Source organism: Lissotriton vulgaris, chromosome 5 (genome assembly GCF_964263255.1).
Source record: "Lissotriton vulgaris chromosome 5, aLisVul1.2, whole genome shotgun sequence".
In the NCBI taxonomy this organism is placed as follows: domain Eukaryota; kingdom Metazoa; phylum Chordata; class Amphibia; order Caudata; family Salamandridae; genus Lissotriton; species Lissotriton vulgaris.
The window spans coordinates 1,353,310,949-1,353,332,705 of NC_141693.1; the positions used below are offsets into that span (position 1 = coordinate 1,353,310,949).

General features: G+C 41.8%; 1 protein-coding gene across 2 annotated transcripts in view; it reads left to right on the forward strand.

Moving 5' to 3' along the window:
• The first annotated feature begins 910 nt into the window (after window positions 1-910).
• The window catches only part of DENND2C (DENN domain containing 2C), a 388,745-nt gene continuing 367,898 nt past the window's right edge, over window positions 911-21,757 (forward strand). The window contains exon 1 of one of the 2 annotated variants that reach the window (XM_086923286.1): window positions 911-1,083. The gene's annotated coding sequence lies outside the window, so the exon portion shown is untranslated. Of the gene's footprint in view, window positions 1,084-16,567; window positions 16,897-21,757 lie in introns of those variants that run through there. The other variant, XM_086923287.1, reaches the window with a different exon arrangement.

Genomic DNA, 21,757 nt, shown 5'->3' on the forward strand with positions numbered 1-21,757 from the left:
TGGTGGTAGAGTTAGTTTGTTCAATCTTTGGGTAAAGGAAGCTTTATGCTGACAGAAGGCAACATTGTATTATGTGTAGCTTACAAAAGTGTGTCTTCTCCCTTAATCAGGAGGGTTTGCTTGTATCCTCGAAATGTGTCAAATGTATTCATGATAGACCAGCTAATCTTATATGTGAGGGCTTAAGGTCTGATGTCACTTCTTGTGATGCCACTTCTTGTAAAGTTGTGGCTTATGATGCCACTTCCTATGATGTCAACTCCTGTGATGCCATGTTTGATGTCATGCGCCATGATGTCGTGCGGCGTGATGTCGTGCGTCATAATGTCGCGCGCCATGAAGTTGCGCGCTGTGATGTTGCGTGCCGTGATGTTGCGTGCCGTGATGTCATGCACCGTGATCTTGCTTGCAAACTGCCCAACTAGGTTAGTCCCCACACGTCTTTTTTTAGCACTTGTGCCCTGGGTGTAATTTCAAGACTTTATGTTATAAATACATAAATTCCCACCGTCTAAACATTAAACTCGGTCACCACTGACGCGAGAACAGAATGACTGTGGCTACCACACGCACACAGCCCCACTTCATCCAGAAAAGACCGTCTTTAACTGGCATGACACCAACCGTATTAACAAAAGAGAGTTTATGGAATTGCCAAAAGCAAAGTGTCTTGGTGCTTCCTTTCTGTTCCAAACGCTTTCTGTGGAATGGGAATCTCAGTCGTGTCTGTAGACTCCTAGTCAGCCCAGAGATCGCGCTGTCCCCACCCTGCCCGACGCATGGTGGGCATGTTGCTGCAGCTTCGGCGCAGAGCCTCTGATTACATAGATGGCGTGTTGCTATTGTCTTCTGCGGCTGTCTATACAGCTCGGATATAATTATGTGTCACGGAACTTTTTTTGCATTTGCGCTCTGCAACCTCCAGGATAATTGGGATGAATCAGCCGGGATGTCTTCGAGCAGAGCAGCTTTGGTGAGAGCTGCCCTGGCTCTTGGGTTCACAAGGATGCGTCGGCAGGGCACACTGCAGCTCCTTGATTGAGAAGCCAGGGCCGAGGATGTGGAGACGCAGCAGAAACGAATGTAAGTTTCTTGTTCTTTTTTCGAGTCTTGCGCAGTGTGTGTGTTCTTGCGAAAGGGCTGACCGTGTGCAGAAAGGAACGTAAACTTCTGCAACCCCTTTTAAAGTTTCATTTGACGCATTGGCTGTGTTTTGCTGCTCCTCGTGCAGTGTTTGGTGGCGGGTCCACTCTGAACGACTTCTTCTCATCCCTGGTATGCCTGTGTTTAGCGGACCGTTTGTTCTGCCACTTACCCGTATTGACACGGTTACATTTCCTTTAATCACAGAGTGTAACTTTGCCCTGTTTTCACGAAGAATGTGAGTAGAATTTTGTTGTTTTGTGTTGTTACCCGTTCATGTGCCTGTCATCAACGGGTATTTTGCCATAGCCAAATATAGTGAGCGGGCAACAGACTGATATAGATTGTGGTATGCTCAAGAGTCATTTTGTTGTTCTGAAATATCAGTGGGTGTGTTTTTTCGGTCAGTCTTTTGCTTAAACCTCAAACTAGTAAATTTGGCAAATGTTGAGCAGCCCGTTCTAAAGATAGAAGCTGTTTGCAAACAGTTTCAATGTGCGGCTGAACAGAAAATTGCCGTGAATTGTGTAGACAGGATAATGGGCAGTCGGCAGGGTTTTTCTTGTAACCCAGTTCCCACCTCCTAGGCTCCCTGTCGCCTGCAAGCAGAAGCACACCAATTAGAGGGCACGCTTCATAAACTGCCTTTGTGTTCTTCTGTATAATCAAAACCGTGCAGCTCAGCCACATAAATTTTCATCGAGTAGACGTTTTTTCAAAAATATGAAATACTTTCAGAAGAAATATCCGAACTGAATATACACGAATATGTAAAGATTGCTTACTTAAAACGTATCCAAATTATAAAGAACAAGGAAGATATTAAGGACCCAACCATACGGTGAGCATCTCAACCATTGTGCCATTAGCCCTGAGAGCACAAGAAAAATGTGACAATGCTCTAGGAGACCTCCATTGGATAACAAGGAGTGACGTACCACGTCACGCAGTATAACATAACATAACACAACCTGCACAACCTAACCTAACATTCTCTGTTTCGACGATCCAGTAGAATGCTCGAGTAGAAGCTAACACTATTTTACTCACCGCTCACTCTCTCTACATGGAGAACTAATCCCATTAATTTAGATTGCTCCGTTTTGTCAGTATTTGGTTGTAGCTTTTTTCATCCTTCTATTGTCATTTAATATTAAAAGTGCATATACATTGTGCAGCTCTACAAGTCCAGGCAAAACTGCCCACACATAGTAAAATACACATTTTAACATTCACCATGTAAGGAGTTACATCAAGACCATGCTGTCAGAGCTTACTGAAGACTCTGCGACCTATGGGCATTCTGTGTCTTTTAGTGTATATTCAGGACTAAGGCAGGAGTGGGTAACCCTCTTACTTGCAGAAACATCTTTGTGAATCAGGCTTTAAATAGCACCTTGTGCAGAATAGAGATGAAGAAGTGGATGTCTTGGCAGTAATATCTTTGATGCCACCACTGTCAACATTGCCGGTGTCCTATACAGGCGGTACCGCCAAAGAAGGATTCACTGAATTTGTCTCTTTTGATAAAGCTTAACCAATTGTATTCTCTGGTTTCTTGGTTAATCTGGCTGTAATGCTGTAAAAACTTTGACAAAGAGAGATAGATCCTAAAAATCTGGATATCTCAGGGACGCAGCATGCAGGCATACTTTGGCAGAATCCAGACCATTTAATTTACTAACAAGTTGTTTTTGCATAATTGTGAAAGTACTCCTAGGTATTAACCCCGAGTGCCCATAGCAGCGTTTTAAGTGTGGGGAGGAGTGTAAACCAGTCAAGATCCTTTCAAGTCAAGAAACCTTCAAACAAGATACTAATGAATTATGGATGTACTTCCTTTTAGAACTTGGCTGGAGTTATTGCTGATGTTTTGTTCAAACAGATTCCTGTTACCAAATACTCCATTAAACTACTTATAAACTGCAGTGCATCTCCTAGTTCGTGTGACACTCTCAAATACCCTCAAAAAATATAATCTTTCACACATACATCATAGAAGAATGAAGATTTATATTTTGATTACAGTTTTTGAATAATAAGAGTCACTTGTGCTGACCTAGATCTCATACTCAACCCAGCCCACAGCACACCCTTCCTACAGGTTAGACCTGAATTTCACACAGGCTCTGCTGTTGGAAGATCTCCTTGCCAAATGAGCATACATTGAAAGATTTTTCAGGGCTCAGGGTTCTGAGGAACAAATGTAAGAAGCACACAGCAGCACTGTAGCTGATGTATACCCTACTTCAAAGATCAGTGCTTCAGTACAAACTGATGAACATTTTGCTACCATTGCAGACCAGAAATGTCACAATATATTAGATAGCTCAACCACAAAGAATAGGTTTGAGTCCCACAAAATCTGTTCTGGAATATGTCAGAAAATGTCAGAAGGGAATATGTCTTAATGAAGATAGCAGCGATGAAAGGTTGCCGGTAATGATTGTGTGGTGAATTCATCTTTTACCAAAATTTAACCCTCTAAATCGTATGCTATTGCTTCAGGATTTTTTGATCAGATATTTGCATCTGGTAATGTAAAAGTATTACAATTATTATGAGGACTGTGGACTTTGGAGGTATTACTTGCTAAAGAAATGTGCTTAATTCTCAATTGCACAATGACTGGAATAAAGTGCCAGGATTGAGTAATGACACTTTCTAAAGATGGTGCATTTAGAGAACTATTCATAGTTCTCTGAATCTGAAACGTGTAGAGTGTGGTTCACAAAGGGCCTCTGCAACTGTGGTAGAGGCCCCAAAGTTGTGGGGTTGACTCTGCACTTGGGTGGAATCTCCGCAATGACAATTCTCACACATACATCATAGAATACTCATGGCGGAGATTCCGCACGAGTGCCAAGACTCCCCCATGACTGCGGCCTCCGTCACAAGTGCAGAGGCCCTTTGTGAATCAGGTCCGTAGTCTATTATATCCTTAAGGATAAGTCAGGCTCATTCAAAATAGTCTAATATTCAGTGAATAATATGACATTGGGTTATACTGAATCCATGGTAATAAGTCGGACCATTCAAAGGTTTTGTCACCTCAGGTAGGATACATGATCCTCCAGTTTGTCTTATGTAAATGGCATTCAGTTATGAAAATGCTGACATACTAACTTTGCAACAAATGGTAGAGGAATCTTGCAATTATAGGACATCAACTACTCTTTTACATTGCAAGAAGATACAACTTCAGAAAGACCAAAAGACTTGCTGGATTTTTGTCAGCATGGGTCTTTCCGGAGTCCCACTTCTCAGGTCAATAGCAACCAGTGAAAGTTATCAGACTTTCTCAGACTGGGTCAGGGGGCAAGGTGCTCTCTGGCTGAGTTTCACTTCGAGGTTAATAGTCTGGGTTGAAGGGCAGCAGAATAATGGTGCACCTGAAAAAGCTTACAAAATTGTACATGCTACACCGGGAGATGCAGAGCTACACTTCCCCTCCATCTTCTCATGGCTCTGTATGTTCACTAAGATCAGGGAAACAGTTAAAATGTTTTTAGCCTCAATCTCAAAAACACAGCCATATGTGTGTTAATGAGGGCACCTCAGAGCTCGCGGACCCTGTGTCACTGCACCTGCTGCGCTAATGATGGCTATGACCCGAGATTATTATCGTGTAAATAAGTAACAGGTTGTTGTTGTTGTTATTGAGGAACATATAACATCCATTTACTTTATGGTGCAAATGCAGGATAAATAAGGATGTAATTAAGGAGAGATATGGTGGATGGGGGTGAATGGGATATTTACTGTGCTATAATGCTGTCTTACGAGGAGCATGTACTGTGTCATCATGATTGACAACAATGAGGAGAAAAAGTACACCCTAAGAAATTATTTAAGGTCTGGGAAAAGGGGGGGGGATCAAACTATCAAAACACAAGAATTTCTCACTTGACCTATATCACTTCAATATTGGCCCTACGTACCCAATGGCTAGACCACCAACTACTACAGAAGAGACAACGTGATTTAATTCATATATATTTTATTTCATTTTTTGTTCATTTTTATCGTGACGGTATTCCTACCACATGTCTAAAACAATGTTTTCAAAATATTTTTCTAAAAAAACAAAGCACATAATATCATACATAAATATACATATGTTTTACATTATACATTTCAAATATCAATAGATTTTTTGAACACATTCTCACCTCAACTCAGGTTCATTCCCCACTCTAAAGCCACATACACATTAAATTACATTTGGGAAAGCTCTCCAATGTCTTGTGTTATTGTGTTGCGAACTGGGGTTTCCCAGACATACAGTCAATGCACGTTTTGGTGGAAACAGATCTTATCAAACCACCTTAATCAGGACCAGATGATTAACACCATATCCTATGGCGAAAACAATAGGGGTAAATCAGGGTTTCTATTCTATTCATATCTTATGCTGGATAGGTCTCCTCCTCATATATAAGAAGTATTTTTAGGGCAAATATCTTCGTCTACCCCACCAGTACACAAGACTAGACTAGTATGCAATCCTGAATTTGAATCACTTGTGATAGAAAAGAGTTAATAGTAAATGCCGTCTGTATGTTCGCAATCACTTTTTTAGAAGTAGGGGGGTGTTCATACAAAGAACTGATGTAAGTATATACCTGTTGAAACAATGTATATGTGTATATAAATATATAAATATGCAAGGATAGAGGGGCACTCAATGATTGAGAGCAGACACGTACCCTAGACTAATGTTTGACTACAGGGACGTCCTCCCTTGAAATTCCCTATGATGTTGCTTAAAAAAACTAGACTTTTATGACCATACAAGAAAAAGGCCCCTTAAGTATGGTCTGTAAGATATTTTTATTGTTTATTTCAATTTAATGGCACAGCAAAAAGCAAATACCTATTATATGAATATTGCTCAGGATAAAACAAGGTCAACAGGAAAACCGAAAGACCCTTTGGGCCACGCAAGGGCTGAAACATGTTGACATAATTGATGCCTGGGAGCATTATATCCTAATAGCATCGCACTATTTATTATAATATAGCCCTGAATCCCATATCATTAAAATTTGGAATTAGCATTCAGAGGCTATTTTAATTCACCTACACCCCCTGCCTTCACTCACTTCTACCAGCCAAAGAACTCCACTTACAAACATGATGAGTCCCACATTCACATTCAGTGTTTGGGTGAAGATCCGATGATGAAGCAAGCCACAGGTGGTACCCATGGGTGAGGACCCTATATATAAATATATATATTTAAATACACATATAAATTGGTTCAACAGGTATATACTTACTACCATACAAACCAAAGATATGAGAAATTGTGAGGTGAGCACCGATTTACCTGGGTGCCTTTGACCCACCTATCTCAGATACATTTAAAAATGCACCTCATGAGTTCGGAGGCCAGATGTAGGTAATTCCTATTTACCTACTCTTAAATACCGAATTTTACCGATTCGGTATTTAAGAGTAGGTAAATAGGAAGGGGGCAGATGTAGGTAATTCTCATTTTAGAATTACCGAATCTGTAAGATTAGGTATTTACCGATTCGGTAAATACCGAATCGGTATTTCCTATTGATTCCTATGGGCCTTCAAGCCCATAGCAATCAATGGGAAATTCTGATTCGGTATTTACCGAATCGGTAAATACCGAATCCTGCAAGGGTGCAGGGGGTGTCACTTTGACACCCTCTAGCACCCCAATTACATGCTTGTGTGCCATGTGGCACACATACATGCCCTAAGGGCATGTCTGTGTGTCACATGGCACAGGTGTGCATGCACAGATGTGCATGCACACCTGAATTCGGTATTTTACCACACAATAGGATTGTGTGGTAAAATACCGACTCTTAAGGGCCTGTGGCACTGAAAACTGTGCCACCTACATTTGGAATTACAGAATCGTATATTTACCGATTCGGTAAATTACCGAATCAGTAATTTTACTGAATCAGTAAATATACTGATTCTGTAATTTTCAGCCCCCTACATAGCAAAACCCAAATACCAGTCGGTACGTTACCGACCGGTATTTGGGCTCCTACATCTGGCCCCAAGTTTTTCCCTCTTTTTTGTACATTGACTATACGGAATCTGTGAAGCTGAGTATATACCCACTAGAAAGACTTCTCACTTCTCCCTATTTTTGTGAACCTCCAAAGAATTGAACAGAAATTTGGGGAGATGTCCTACACCAGCCGAGTAGAGCTCCCATCGCCTGCAAAGCTTGTCATGAGTGAAACAAAGTACAAGTGACAAATGAGGGGCATATAGAAAGCTGTACTGCAAATGAGGGGTGTATTAAGGTGTATGCATTTTAGAGTGCAAATGAGGGCCACATACTCAGTTATTACACTGAAGAGACACACCAGTAACAAAAGACATTTGAAAATGAAGGACATTTTAGAATGGGTACCTATTTTAGTACAGAATAGAGACATATAACCAGTTATGATGCATATAACCAGTTATGATGCAAATGATTAAAAATCTAATGGAACAAATGAGGGTGTAGAGCATCCCGAAACTGTGTTATGCATTTCAGTCAATATTATTGACGAAAACATTGGATCAGATTTTCAGTCAACCAGTTTGTCAAAATGCCCCACGCCTGCCTATATCAGTGTATCATGGCGCACAATGGATATGTGACAAAAACATCCAGAAATCCTCCTATGTGGGTTGTATCCTCATCCCTCTGGGTGCATATGAATCTGATCAGCTGCACCAGATTCCTCTACTGCTTACCACTGTTCACAATTACTCAGGAGACACTACTGCATGTAATTCTGTAACTATAGTTAAACATGTTATGTTTGATTCGCACTGCCTTCTGGACTTTCACCTTTGTGTGCATGGTGCTTAAGCTCCTGCTGCTAAGATCTTTGTGCAACCTGCAATCACAGACACTTTTTGGCAGGGTCAACTCAGATTTTTAGCATTTTGAGGTCAAACACACAAACATGTAAAATTTGACAAGAGCAGTGCTTCCAATACGTCTAACCACTGGCAACCACTTGTGATAGCATTCCAACTTATTGTTCTTTTGCCTACCATGCCACCGCAGTGTGAACCCAACCATATGCTAATTAGTCTTGAACCTGAGAGGATGTAGCCTTACAGCTAGATCGGTCGACGTCGAAGCTGGGAAACCGGGTTCAAGTCTCGACAACGATGCTCAACATCCTGTGATTCTGGACAAATCACTTAATCTTCCAGTGCCTAACAAAAACGAATGTGTCCTTGTGTAACGAAACTGGTGCTATGTAAAGCGCTCTCATACCCAATATCCTCGGGTCTAGTTTGCGCTATATAAAACTAAAAACTGCTGCAAAATGAACAATCTAGCCCAAACTGCTAGGCCAGGTCCTCCTTGAACCGGAACTCAAGAATTCAAAGACCGGTTTTGCACTGAATGGGGCTCATCAGTCAGGTGTAAAGGTTTTTTACTGAAAAATAAGTTTAATTTCGTCATTTAAACTACGCATACTGTAAGTCCTGTTATGTTTAAAGGCTGCTGTGGACCAAGAGTTACTATCTTGCTAGAGGAGGATTTCAATATATAATAGGAAGAACTTCCCCCATACAATTATGTGCGAACATGAGGTTGAATAAGGGTTAGTGGTGGCATTGATTTGAAAACATCACATTATATTTGTTTATATTCATATACTCTATTAGAGTTCTTTAGAAACACACAAAAGTTTTTGTCAACATGATATAAAGTCGATTGTTGTTTTAAAATCCGTTTTCTCTGTGAGAGCAGAGTGCCTATGAACACTGCCTTCGACACGCTTGCAAAACAAACACACATTAGACAACTCTAGCGATAATCAAGTGCCCAAAACGTTTTTTTAAATAAATTACAATATATTGAAGGTTAAAACGGTGAGCAAGATGAGGTAGCAAAGGCCTTTACAGAGGTTTTTTTTATCATATGGTGAGGGTCTTCTATAATGATTCTATAATGATTGATATCTTTTATGTGTCAGTCCAATTAATGTGCAAAAGGAGAGAAACAGAGTGTCAGACTTTTAAAAAAAAAATGTTTTAACCTTAATTGTAAATTTCTCCCGTTTCTGTTAATGTATGATATAACTGGTCCTCCTTCGGTAGCGTCCATTGTAGTCCAAAGGTTTTAAAATAAAGTAGTGCAGTACATCATCAACCCTGAGGAAGACTACTTTCTTTGCTTAGCAAAACTAGCTTCAGTAGGAAATGGCAGACTGACTCCAGGTTAATGTCAGAAGGTTAAGGGGTTCTTCTTGTCAAGTCTTCCCTGGCATTGAAGGGTCTTGGGTCTGAAACTCTGATTTCAAATCCTCTGGCTCCCAGGCCCACACTCCACACACCCCTGTGTGTCTTCAATGTGTTGTTCCTTCTGAGTAAACTCCAGATAGTACTTTGGTGGCCTAACAGTGCCTCTACTGAGCTGATGTTTTGCCCCTCCTGGGTGCACTCCAAATTGCATTCTCTTAGTGGCTTAACAGTGATTTCCGTGAGCTTATCCTTGTCTCTCTTTGGTGGCCTTACAGCAGTACTTCGAATAGATGGAATCCTATTGCCCTTTTGTGGATTAATGAGTGAACACCCTTTACCCTAGTCAGACAAACTGATGCACATCATTGGGGTGTTCTACATTTGAGGATGTCTATCTCTAATGTATGTAAGTGCTTGCATGTGCAATGGCTTCTATTATCATGTTCTGCGCTATACCTCATGCTTATGCGCAGTGATATTAGGCTCGTTGTACTTTCACCATGTCAGTCAAACCTCATACACTTCACTCTACATGTTCTATATAGGCCAACAATAAACAACACCATTTCCACCATGCACTCTAAAGTTCAACTATGAACCTGATACACATCAAAGCACTTCATGACCCTATTGGAAGGGGGAGGGGGGTGAAGCGTTACATACACATTTTAATAAGATTGCCTACAAAATGCTGTAGACTTTACAAGAGAGTATTGGGAGCACCATGAAAAATACCAGGGCAAAACAAAACATTACAATACAGTACATCCTTTGTTAAGAAGAATTTGAGCCAGAACACACTCAACAGTAAGCTATCATCTGTGGATCCAATTTGTAAATTTCATAGCTGTTTACAATAAGCAAAATGGGGTCTGGGGCCCAACTTAAGGTCAAAAGTATTGATGGTCTACAACTGAAATTAAAAGCTTGTGTCTAGCGGCAGCTAATTATTAAGGATTTTGCTGCTAGGTGCCTCAAAGCACTGACTGCCAAGACTGTTATGCCTACCCACCTATCTGTTGGAACCAACGTTTATGTGTCAGCACATATCTGCTAAGAGAGTGACAGCAGCCAATATATGATGTTACAACGCATGCAATTACAACGCTTGCTTTTACAACGCAGTCTTTACATCGCAACTACCATTACATGGCATGATTTTACAACGCATGCCATTACAACGCATTTTTTTAAAACTGTCATTACAATGTATTCCATGACAACGTATACCATTACAACGCATACTACTTTTAGAGCAACAGTAGGGTAAGTGTTGGATAGTGCAGGGGTAAAAATTGCTGTTCCCATTCCAGTGAGTGCAACAGGAGGGTAAGTGTTGGATAGTGTAGGGGTAAAAATTACTATTCCCGCTCCAGTGAGTGCAACAGTAGGGAAAGTGTTGGATAATGTAGAGGTACAAATTACTATTCGCAAGTACCCTAAAACCCATACCCACCATAATACTTACAAAATCTCTATTACTTACCTTATAATGCATTGTAATGGCATGCTTTGTAATGGTATGCATTGTAATGACATGGGTTGTAGTGACGTGCGTTGTAAAGGCATGCATTGTAATGGCATGCGATGTAAAGGCAGTTGGCAGGTAATAGTTGCATTGTAAATGTAGGTCATTGTAATGACCGTGTTGTAATGGATGTTTCCCAACAGCAGCATAGATGACTTTGCAGAACATAAAGCAATTGCAAGAAAACCTATAACTGGACCACACAAAAGCGTAATAATGAAAGGAGATGAGTATGACACAAATTGTTGCTCTAGTTGCATAAAACAATGTAAGTGAGGAGTACTTGCAAGTAGCATTCAACTAAATGAATAATACACCTCTGCAATTATTTATCACAACGAATAACCTAGACAAAGCCCTGGGATGGATATTCTTTTCTATGCTGTATTGTACCAATATGGTAATTACACATAAAATTGCATCAAATCCATCGGAATTTTGTGACTTTACAGTGTTCTCCAAACCAAACATCTTTCAAAGTTTTATGGATCTCAGGGCAAGAGTACTAATAAACAACGATTATTATTTTGGGAGTGTTAAATGCTGGAAGTGTTCCAGCATGCCGCTCAACACCCTCTCACTCAGCAAGCATGCCACAAAGATCTGGGACCTGCTAAAAGATGCCATCCCGGATCTCTTCTTCCTCATAGAAAAAAACATGTCTGATCTCAGCTTATACGCCACACATTGCCACCGCCATCTCGACTGGATACAATATCATCAGGCAAGATATATAGGCCTGAACGAGGAATCGCCTTCGTCTACAGAGATATTTTCGTCTTCACCACCTCTGCCAAATCCAGAACATACTGCATGGAGCAACTCAACTTCAAATTACAAATCCCAACAAATTTCACTCTGGGTGGAACCCTAGTCTACCACTCACCAGGCCCCAAGACAACATCGCAAACAACATCACCAACTTCATCACCTCCCTAATCCTCACCTCTAGAGCTTTCATCTTTCTAGGAGACCTCAATGACCATCTTGACGACCAGACTGACCCCAAATCAACCACCTTTTTTGACAACCTCTGAAACCTGGGAATAACCTAATGCTTGAATCCTCAAAGAAGGTACCCCCTAAGAATACTTCTTAGGTCCAGGAGCCGAGGGGGAAAAAGAAGAAACAATAACATCAAACATTACTCCTGTCAGACCTATACCTGTTAACTGGTGGCCTACACAGGCCTGAAATCGGGCTGTCCCACACTAATCAATCTTGCCATCCACGAATATGCAAAAATATATTCATTTTCATTCATCTTTATCTTTTTTAGTTTTTAGAGATTAAAACATCTCTGTATACAAACTAATGATAAACAGTTGATTCAGTGTCTTTTACAGTTAACAGGTACAACATAAATATTTACAGATAAGATACATAGAAAGACATGAAGGTTAACCCTAATAATACAAAAACAAGCCCCCCAAGCAAATAAACCTCACATCAAACAATCTCACCTCTCAAACCACACTCTCACAATCAGTACAATCTCGAACAAAAGAATATGATGGAACCCTCTATTCATGGATGGCATATACCAATGACAATATGGCAGACTGAACAAATCACAATTTTAATCTGCTTTGGTGTTGTCCTTTAGTGGTTGCCAGCAATCTCGTCAACATACGTTTCGTGGGTATGATTAACTTCCACCTTCATCAGGACCACTCTTTTTGGCTACTTCAGGTGAGTGGAAGGGGGGTCTCTGCTCGTTGCCCCGTAATAGGCTGGGTATTACTTTGGTTCACTACAAGGTCAATACGGGTCGTATGTCCTCACATTTAATGCTGCTGGTCCATTGTTAAAGCAAGAGCAGCTACATGCCTGCTTATTGTTAATAGTGAGCAAATGTTTATACATGTATGCAAACCATCTAAGAATTATGCGCATGGGCTAATCCTGTGAGGTAGATATTAGATCATAGCCTTCTACTTTAAAATGAGTTTGCTCTGCAGAGTCAGATATGCAAACCTATTCTGTTCTATTGCCTGAAGTCCTGTGAGCCATCCATCTGCAGGGAATTGTTTTCCTTGTGGTTATTTAGCCACACCCACAGCAGTCAACGGAAACATCAATGCAGCAGAAGATCTGTGCATTTACCTTTCAAACTTATTTTGCTGCAAAATCGCAAACACATAAAGGAACTGTTCCCACAACTGGAACCTGTGGCCTTCTCCAGAAGTCTCCCAGTGACAAAATAAGTCAACACAATCACCACATGGGACACCATTAGTTAGCACAGAGGAAACTACAACAATCATGAAGGTCATTTGTTCTGGGGTTCCAGCAGAGCCTTGCCCTCATCATGCCTTCTACAAATGAGCAATCCCTATCAGCAATGCCTTCATGCCTCTCCTCAACACCTCCATCAGTACAGGAGAACTATGGAAACTAGCCGTCAACACCCTCTTAAAGAAACCCTTTCCTGGCCTGACCAAACATGCCAATTACTGACTGATAACCCACCTTCTCTACCCAACCAAATCCTGGAAAAAGCCATGAACATGTGCCTCTCTGACCACCCTGCCAAACACTAGCTTCTCTGCACTACACAATCAGTATTCAGACACAACCACAGCTTTGAAACCACCCTTAAAGCAGCAATGGAAGGCATCCGGTTAACCCAGGGGAGAAACAACATCCCTTATCCTTCTAGACCTATTGCCATCTCCTACCCCATACTAATCCAACAACTCCACAAAGCAGGCATCCAGGGACTTGTCCTCGAATGGATCTGCTACTTCCTTTCCCGAAGAATCCAAACCGTCAACATGCCCTCCCTAGGCCCTATTTGTGGAGTTCCGAAGGGTTCCTTGCTCAGTTCAATGCTTTTCAACATCTACATGATCCTGCTGGCCAACTTAATATGAGCTCACAACATAAACATCCTCATGCTGATAATATGAAACTGATATAGTCCCTCTCGGACAAAGCAACGAACACCAGGAACACGTTCACCACATGCATGACAGAAGTGGCCAGATGGGTCAAATCCATTTGCCCCAATTTGAACTTGGACAAGACTGAGGTGGTAGGCTTCAGGAAGACCGCCTCGCCATGGGACTCCACCTGGGTAACACAGACCTGGGACCTTGGACCCATTACCCTCCTCTCCCCCACCCTGCATACTACCCAGAAACCTCAGAACCATCATAGACAACAAAAGTCCCACTGCTGGGATATCCATGTGAATGGGTGTGTTATCAATAGTGCTGCATGTGCATCCGCACCAGGGTCCAGGGACCAGGACAATGAGGGGCACTGTACTCCCCAGTTATGCCAGTTTTTACTACGTAACCAAGGCTTAAGATGCCTGTTTCGGTTCATTCACTAGACCCATGGCATCCTGACACAATTTTGTTCAATGCTGCTGTTACATATTGTGATATATTTGCTCTTTACTTTGTAGAGCAAGTATGTGTCTTTAGGTGTTAGAAAACCTCTGGAATATGTAATCTGTACTTCAGCAAGAACATTATAAAAGTAATAAAACACTCTAAATTCTTAGTCAGGAAAGGATCAGTAAACACATCTCCCCTCCAAAGAATTAGCAGCAGTTTCTCAAACTAAGTTGCCTGTCATGTGACAGTTTTTACTTGCACGCACAGTACATGCTTCAGTACTAATAAATGTTGGGCTCTTTATTTACATTTCTCCATCTGAATTCCATTAAGACTACCTGGGTGGGGGGTGTAGGAGTATTGCATCACCTCCTGCACCTCAATTTCCAGCGTCACTGTATATCACCTAACGTCATCTCAAGTTATGTTAGTAAACTGACACCCACCCACAGAACACTGGCTGCTACTTGCACATCCAGGGCTGGATGAGTACAACCTGCCTATGTACATACACATTTAAACAACAAACACCTGGCTTTTGAAGGGACAGCATTGAATTTTTACAGTGGGAAGGTGTTTTAGGGGATATCTATCTCTGCCCAATAGCTAGTAAATTTTTCCAGTCTAAGCCAATCCTAGGTACCCTAAAATTTCAAATTTCTTAAAACAGAGTTAATCAGAACACTCCGCAAACATATGATCTTAACCAAGATAGGTGAGTATAAGACACATCAAAAATTACACATCAAAAATGAGTGAAAGAGTGAGAAAGCACCTCACATACGCTATACCAAAGGAGCTACTGGCAGGTTCTTACCAGCATGCCCACGTCTATCATCATCGGTTGCTTTCTCACTGAAAAGACAGAATTTGTGTCCAGTAAAGAGACCAGAGAAGTGAAAGACTAGAAATTAATATCTCCAAAGCAGAAGAACCCAGTGTACTATACAGTACAGTATGTCCCAGAATTAAAATTGATGAGTGGAGGGTGATCTTACTTTAGCTTTTCCCTCTAAAGCTCTTTTTTGTGAAGGAGTATGTACATACACAGCCAAAACAGAGGTCATTCTTCTCTACTACTACATGACAATGCTTTCACAAAGACAGGGATGTCCTATGTAGGGTTACTGCCTGGAGTGTTATTCTTCTTCTACGTCACAGGAGAGTGCTTGTTCTTGAACTTGTTCTGCTGCAACTCAACCACTGCAATTAAATCAATGCTGGTCTACATGTAAAAAATTATAGCAGGTACAAAATACAACCACTCAAAGGACTTGGGACGAGATCTTTTCACAATGGTATTGCCACTGGCTACGGTTGATAGAATTATTCAAATTCACACCACCACCTTTAGTCCCATAACTCAATCCATTGCCAAAGCAGACAAGTCGAACAGATGCATACTGCAGCCACCCAAAACAGGATGGCTATCTATCTGCCTGCCATAGTAGAAATATTTACATTTCCAAGATTAGTCGTCAAGTTTGAATCAGATTGACACTGAGGAGCACTAATGACTGTGCTGCTGCCTGAGAAAAACAACATACATTATTTAGTTACCTAAGACACTTGAATAGCATTACAATGCCATGTTTATGCCCCTTAAATGTCAAGCTAAAACAGCTAGATAAACAAAATGATCACAGCTGGCTCAAGGGCAAGCACCTTTTTGTGGGTCAAATCAAAACAAATCGTACCCCTGGCTCGCAACGTGGGTGTGAGTCAAAGCCTTTCTCTGCTGATGAAGTGATGCTGGCATAATTGTTTAGCGAAAGCTGCGCTGTCAATCCAGACCATCATACAAATCAGGACTGGGCAGAGTACTCACGTCACGACATGAAACATATTTAGAACATGAAACATATTTAGAGCTCTGCTATTGCAGTAGTCGGAGGTAAAATCCATTGGCCAAGATTTGTTGTAGAAGATGAAGATGAATCTGTGAAACTGTTAAAAAAAATGACTGTGTGTATTGGAATCTTGTGCTCGTGGAGAGCGCTCTAATGCCTTCGCATCCACGTTGCATGAGAACGCCTAATGAATGTGTATTATCCCAAATAGCCCATACCTGTATAAATTGTTGTTTACATCAGTGTGACTCATATACCCAACTGCATTCTCGCAAAATATGGGTCCGCGGGTCATCCTGGGAAAATACTACCATTGACGGGCTCGGGTTACTGAACACGGCAAAAACGAAAGAGATTGGTTTAAGTGATGCAGCGTTTACTTATGTAAATTACAGCGTCAGCTGATGACCGCCGGTGTTTACCCGCAGCATTCTCCCTCCTTTTAGACGGCTCCGGGACATGAGTAAAGGTGGGAGATGCAGCCGGAAACGAGGAAACGGGGTCCCTCTACCTCCCTTCTCTCGCACTGAGGATCGCTTTTGTTGGCACTTTTTTGGACACCGGAACGTGTGCACATGGGCTGCAAAGAGCGAGGAACTCGCAGCCTACCATCCAGCCCCTCGAGTGGAGTCGCTGCTGGGAGAGGCTCTACTCGCAGTCTTCACGTCGACTTAGCTCATCCTCTGGAGAACTGCGCACCGCAGCTGCCGTTCCACGTCAAACAGGATACGGCGAGGAGAGACCCCTGCCACCGAGCAAGGCTCCGGCAACTGTATGTATACATGGCTAGCGCCAAGAAACAGTGCTGAGAAAAGATCAAGGGTTCATGCTCAGAAACGCCGTCGCGTTCCCAGCACAGACCCTTCGTGCCTCCCATTGAGACGCACGTGTCGTGACTCGTGAGATGTACTGTCCGGGTTTACGTTGTCGCACATGTGTACTGTATTCTCTTCACGGGGATAGGACAGCAACTTGCGCTATAATGTAAAGCCAGACATCTGGTAACTTGGAGCTTTATGACTGAGACATGGCCGCCTTTGTTTAAAGAACATTGCCTTTAGATACTTTGAAGTAATATACGGGCAACAGGTACAGTGCTAGCTTGCTATAATGCTCGTAACTGTACGTATACATACTGTGTACAATAATTATGTATGGGGAGGGAAATTGTGTAATTCATATTTTACTACTGCACAGGTTTCTTATTTGTTTCTATGGTGTACATTGTACAACGCTTTCCCACCCCTTACCAGGACCCCAGATGTTCAAGTGACTGTGGACCCTTACTACTTCTGTGGCACGTGGATGTGAGAAGGGTGTGGGCTGAAGTGTTATCTATAGTTGTTGAGTTTTGGTGTCGTGCATGTGTCAGAATGCTCGTATTTATTTTCTTTGGGAGTATATTTCACAGTTTGCATGTTTTACTGACAGGGTCATTCCACCTATGCAGTTTTGTGGAAACAGGGCCATTACCAGGAGTGGAACCAGCTCGATCTGAGGTTTTCACTTTGGGTGTACAAACAGTCTGAATTGTAATAAGGTTGGTACCCCACCATGTACCATCCACTGTGCATTGAAAATGGCTTTGAAGCATATAATTCTACCAAATGGTAACTAGTGTAATTCCTTGAGAGCAGGGGTAGTGTGTTCAAGCTGGTTAGGACTTGTGGTGCACTTTTTTCTTTGAAGAGCTTGCCAATTCGTTTTTTAAAGAATCCAATGTACGTTGCATAGTCTTGAAGTGACAGCAGTGTGGCAAGTGATGTGTGTACCCTGTGTGAGCGCCTCCACATATGTGAAGATACATCATATTTTCAAAGTGCAAATGAATCTCTCATCACTTTGTTAGCTCTAGATTGAAGTGAGAGGCTGGAGTCAATGATTACGAGAAGGTTTGTTCCTTCTTTTGTGTGGAAGCAGGGACGCAACACACTAAAGTAAGTTTCCTGATGTTCATTTATTTGAGTACAACCTAAACACCTCAACAAGCTAGTGCATCCTATCTCCACCGAGTCAGCTCACCAAGTGAACGCTGTTCTGTCTCTACTTTCTAGGAAACCCTGGCTTCCCAAGCAATATGCCAGGGACCAGCATTTGTAGTATTCTACCTGGAGTTCCACAATACCACATTTTGTTATTATTGGTTGCTTTCCAAGCATCAGAGCCAGGAGGACTAGCGTTATAATTTTGCTACACGGGTGAGTAGTCCAGTTTTAAACTTTGAGATGTTTCTCTAGCTTCCATTGTTCCACTGTTGAAAGGCATTTGTTGAGTCTTGCTGTCTTGACATCTGAAGGACATTCCAGTTTAAAATGGTTTGGAAGTCATTGGCATAGTTTTATTGGATAAGGTTGAAGTAATTCTCAAGATCCGGAGGTGGTGGGGGCTAGGGAAACATTAGACAAGAGGGTAACAATTGATGATTCTTCTACAATGCCTAATTAACTGGTGAAAGTAAAGAGTTGTAAGGAGGTTGTGAGAACTTTTTATCCAGTTGAAGGCTGTGCCCTGGAGCACAGTGTTTGGGCTAGTAGTTGGTGGTGTAATGTGTCATGTGCTCGAGACAGGCTGAGTGCTGAGTTAACTCCATTGGTGTCAACGTCAACCGGGTTCTTGAGATTGTCCCCGGCGTAGATTTATCATGATTCAGCGCTTCTTTTAGGTGTGAATCTGTGCCTCCTATCTGACTGTAACCTGTTTTATTCTATTAATTCTGGGACAAACTCCCTCGTCAATGAGTTTACCTGGTGGGAGGCCCCTGGAGTTAATCCTTTGGAATTGGTCTGTAGTTGGCAGATTTAGGCAGCTGGAGTCCGTAATTCTTTAATTTTAATTTAATGCATTTTAAATTATGTTTATTGGTTATTTTTTTAAAATATTTGTATAGCACTACACATCACCTAGGACTCTTAAGCACGCGGTACACTTTATTTCATTTTAGAGTAAATAGGACACCGCTGCTGGTGCGATAGAAATCATGTTCAAATGATTCTATGTTCTTCCACCTTGAAATCTGCAACCAGTGCTGTTTTTGTAAACTTCTGAACTCTGTGAAGGGAAATTGCAAGTCATTCTTGCTTTTTTTGCATATATAACTGTATCCATGTGCGTGCAGCTCCGCATCCCAGCAGCCGCACACGTTGATTGCAGGCCATGTTTGAATTGGCATCTCTGACTGGTTACACCCTTATATTAAGCTTTCGGTGGCCCACTGTGCCTTTGGGTGGGAGGCAGGCTTAGAGACGTCGGGCTTTGCAAACCCAGGTTTACTGCTGCCTTGTCAGAGAAAGTATATCGCCAGTAATTAACCATATATTGTAAGTTTCCATCCCAGGAGGCGAAATCTCATAGCATGACTGGCGAGTCTCCACTTCCCACTGCAGTGCTTTGGACAACATGGCGGATCTTAATCGTCATCCTCTTGCAGAGGAAAAGTAGAGCAATATGTTAGTTGCACCATCCACTTGAGTGCACGAGTATGTTGGGGCTTTAAAGATATGGATATTTCTAAGGCATCTATGGAATCAGCATATCAGGGCGCTATCGGCTGGCCAGGGTCCGAGCCTCTAGTTTTAAGGTTACACTTCAAGTTCAGAAAGAAATGTTACCTCACGTCACTACTATATCAGTATAGTAACCCTTTATCATAGGGTAGTGCCCTGAAGTGGCTTAAAGTGTGCATGCCCGGCTATGCAAACCACCAGCGAGGGCACCTCCCCCCCGCAGACTCACTTGAAAGAAAAGGAAACGCGTCCGGCGTTAGTGGCGGGCACAAGTCATCAGGGGCAGGCACCTGCTGAGAGGTGTCCCCTCGGCCACCTGATGCCGCGGGAGATCTGAGGCAAATGGCTCTCATTAACATGTCCATTAGAGCCCGCGGTGCGCCGTGAGTTAACCAATGTTTGGCCTCATTTGCATCAGACAAGAAGAAAAGGCAGCTGTGTCCCAGCGCGAGATGTGTCCCCCTCGAGAACGGTCAGCTGGCGGGCTTTACAAGCACGGTAACACAAGGGCACGAGAGCGCGCGGGGGCAGCGGCAAACAGGCCCAGAGGAGGATGTAAACAGCAGGCCCTTCCAAGCACATGAATGAAACCAAACAGTAACTCACTCTCCGACTTGATACAGTCGCCACCAGTGCTGGCCATGGACGGGAGCGGGAGGAGAACAGAGGCCCCATTCACACCAACAGAGTGGTGAATCACTGGTCAAAAGGTCGCACGGTTTACTGTATGCACACAATAGATCACTGATTACAGCCATTAATTCGCATCATTGTTGTATCCATGGGCCCTCTGTTGTGACACGCATAACCATAAGAACATGTCACATTCGTGCGAATAATTTAATATCAACCACTAATAAGAGTTGCTGTCCCAAAATACAAGATACATTTTTTAAAAATTATTAATAATTTTCTTTTTTGGACTGTTTTATTTGTTGGCCTATATACATTTGGTAAAATGCAAATAGGCAGGCAGCACACTAACCCCCACATGCATCAAAGGATTTTGGACTCGCAAACGGTGCGATTCGGAAAAATCGGCCGTTTGCGATTCCAAAATCACTTTTTGCCATGCATGAAACTTTTAGGAATATTTTGCACTTCTAAAAAAAGAGTTTGCATTTAAGGAATCGCATGTGTGCGATTCCTTAAATGCAATGCATGATTTTTTAAAAAAATGCGAATTCTAAAATAGGAGGTGCAAATTAACACGAGGTTGAACCTCGTGTTAATTTGCGAAAATTGAAAAAAAAGCAAAAAAATGCATTTTTTAAACATGCATGTTACAGACACACATGTCCTTAGGACATGTGTGTGTGAAACATGCACTTGAAAATACATTTCAGGGGTGCAGGGGGGGGTCCTTTGGACCCCCCTCTGCACCCTTGAAATGCATCAACAAATTGCGAGTGCAAAACAAAAGAAATGCAAAACGGCATTGATTCCTATGGGCCTCTAGGCCCATATGAATCAATGTAATGCCATTCCTTAATTGCAATTCGCAATTAAGGAATCGCAATTTCCGAAAATTAAGAAATCCTAAAAACTTTTAGGATTTCTTGATGCATAGGATTTTGCATTTCCTAAATAGCGATTCCTTAATTTTCGCTATTTAAGAAATGCAAAATCCTAGATTGATGCATGTGGGCCTATATCCCGTATTCTACTAAGGACCAACATACATAAACTTGAATTATTGTGTTTATTATCAGCAGGTAAAATTCATGGCAACATCCTATACACCTACAGAGTGCATCAAATGCATGCTAAAATTGTGAATGAAGAAAGAAACTGGGCATTCAAATTATAGAGGGAACTGAATACTGGTGTGATTTATCTGAATCCAATTTGTTATTTACTAGTTACATTTACTGGGTTCCAAACCTCAGCCTACATTTCATCCCCTCTTAGGCACATCCTCAAGTCCTTACAATTATCACAAAAGACAGATTTCTCTTTTATTCTCCGTCCACTAGTCTCTTTATTTACTTTCTTGAAGGCACATTAGCACTGTACATAGTGATTGTTGTCTTTCCAAGGCGTAGGTAAACAAGCAAACGGCATAGATGTATACAGGTTAGGATAACTTTAATCAGTGGTTGAAGCTCTAGAATCTTTTGTGGACATACA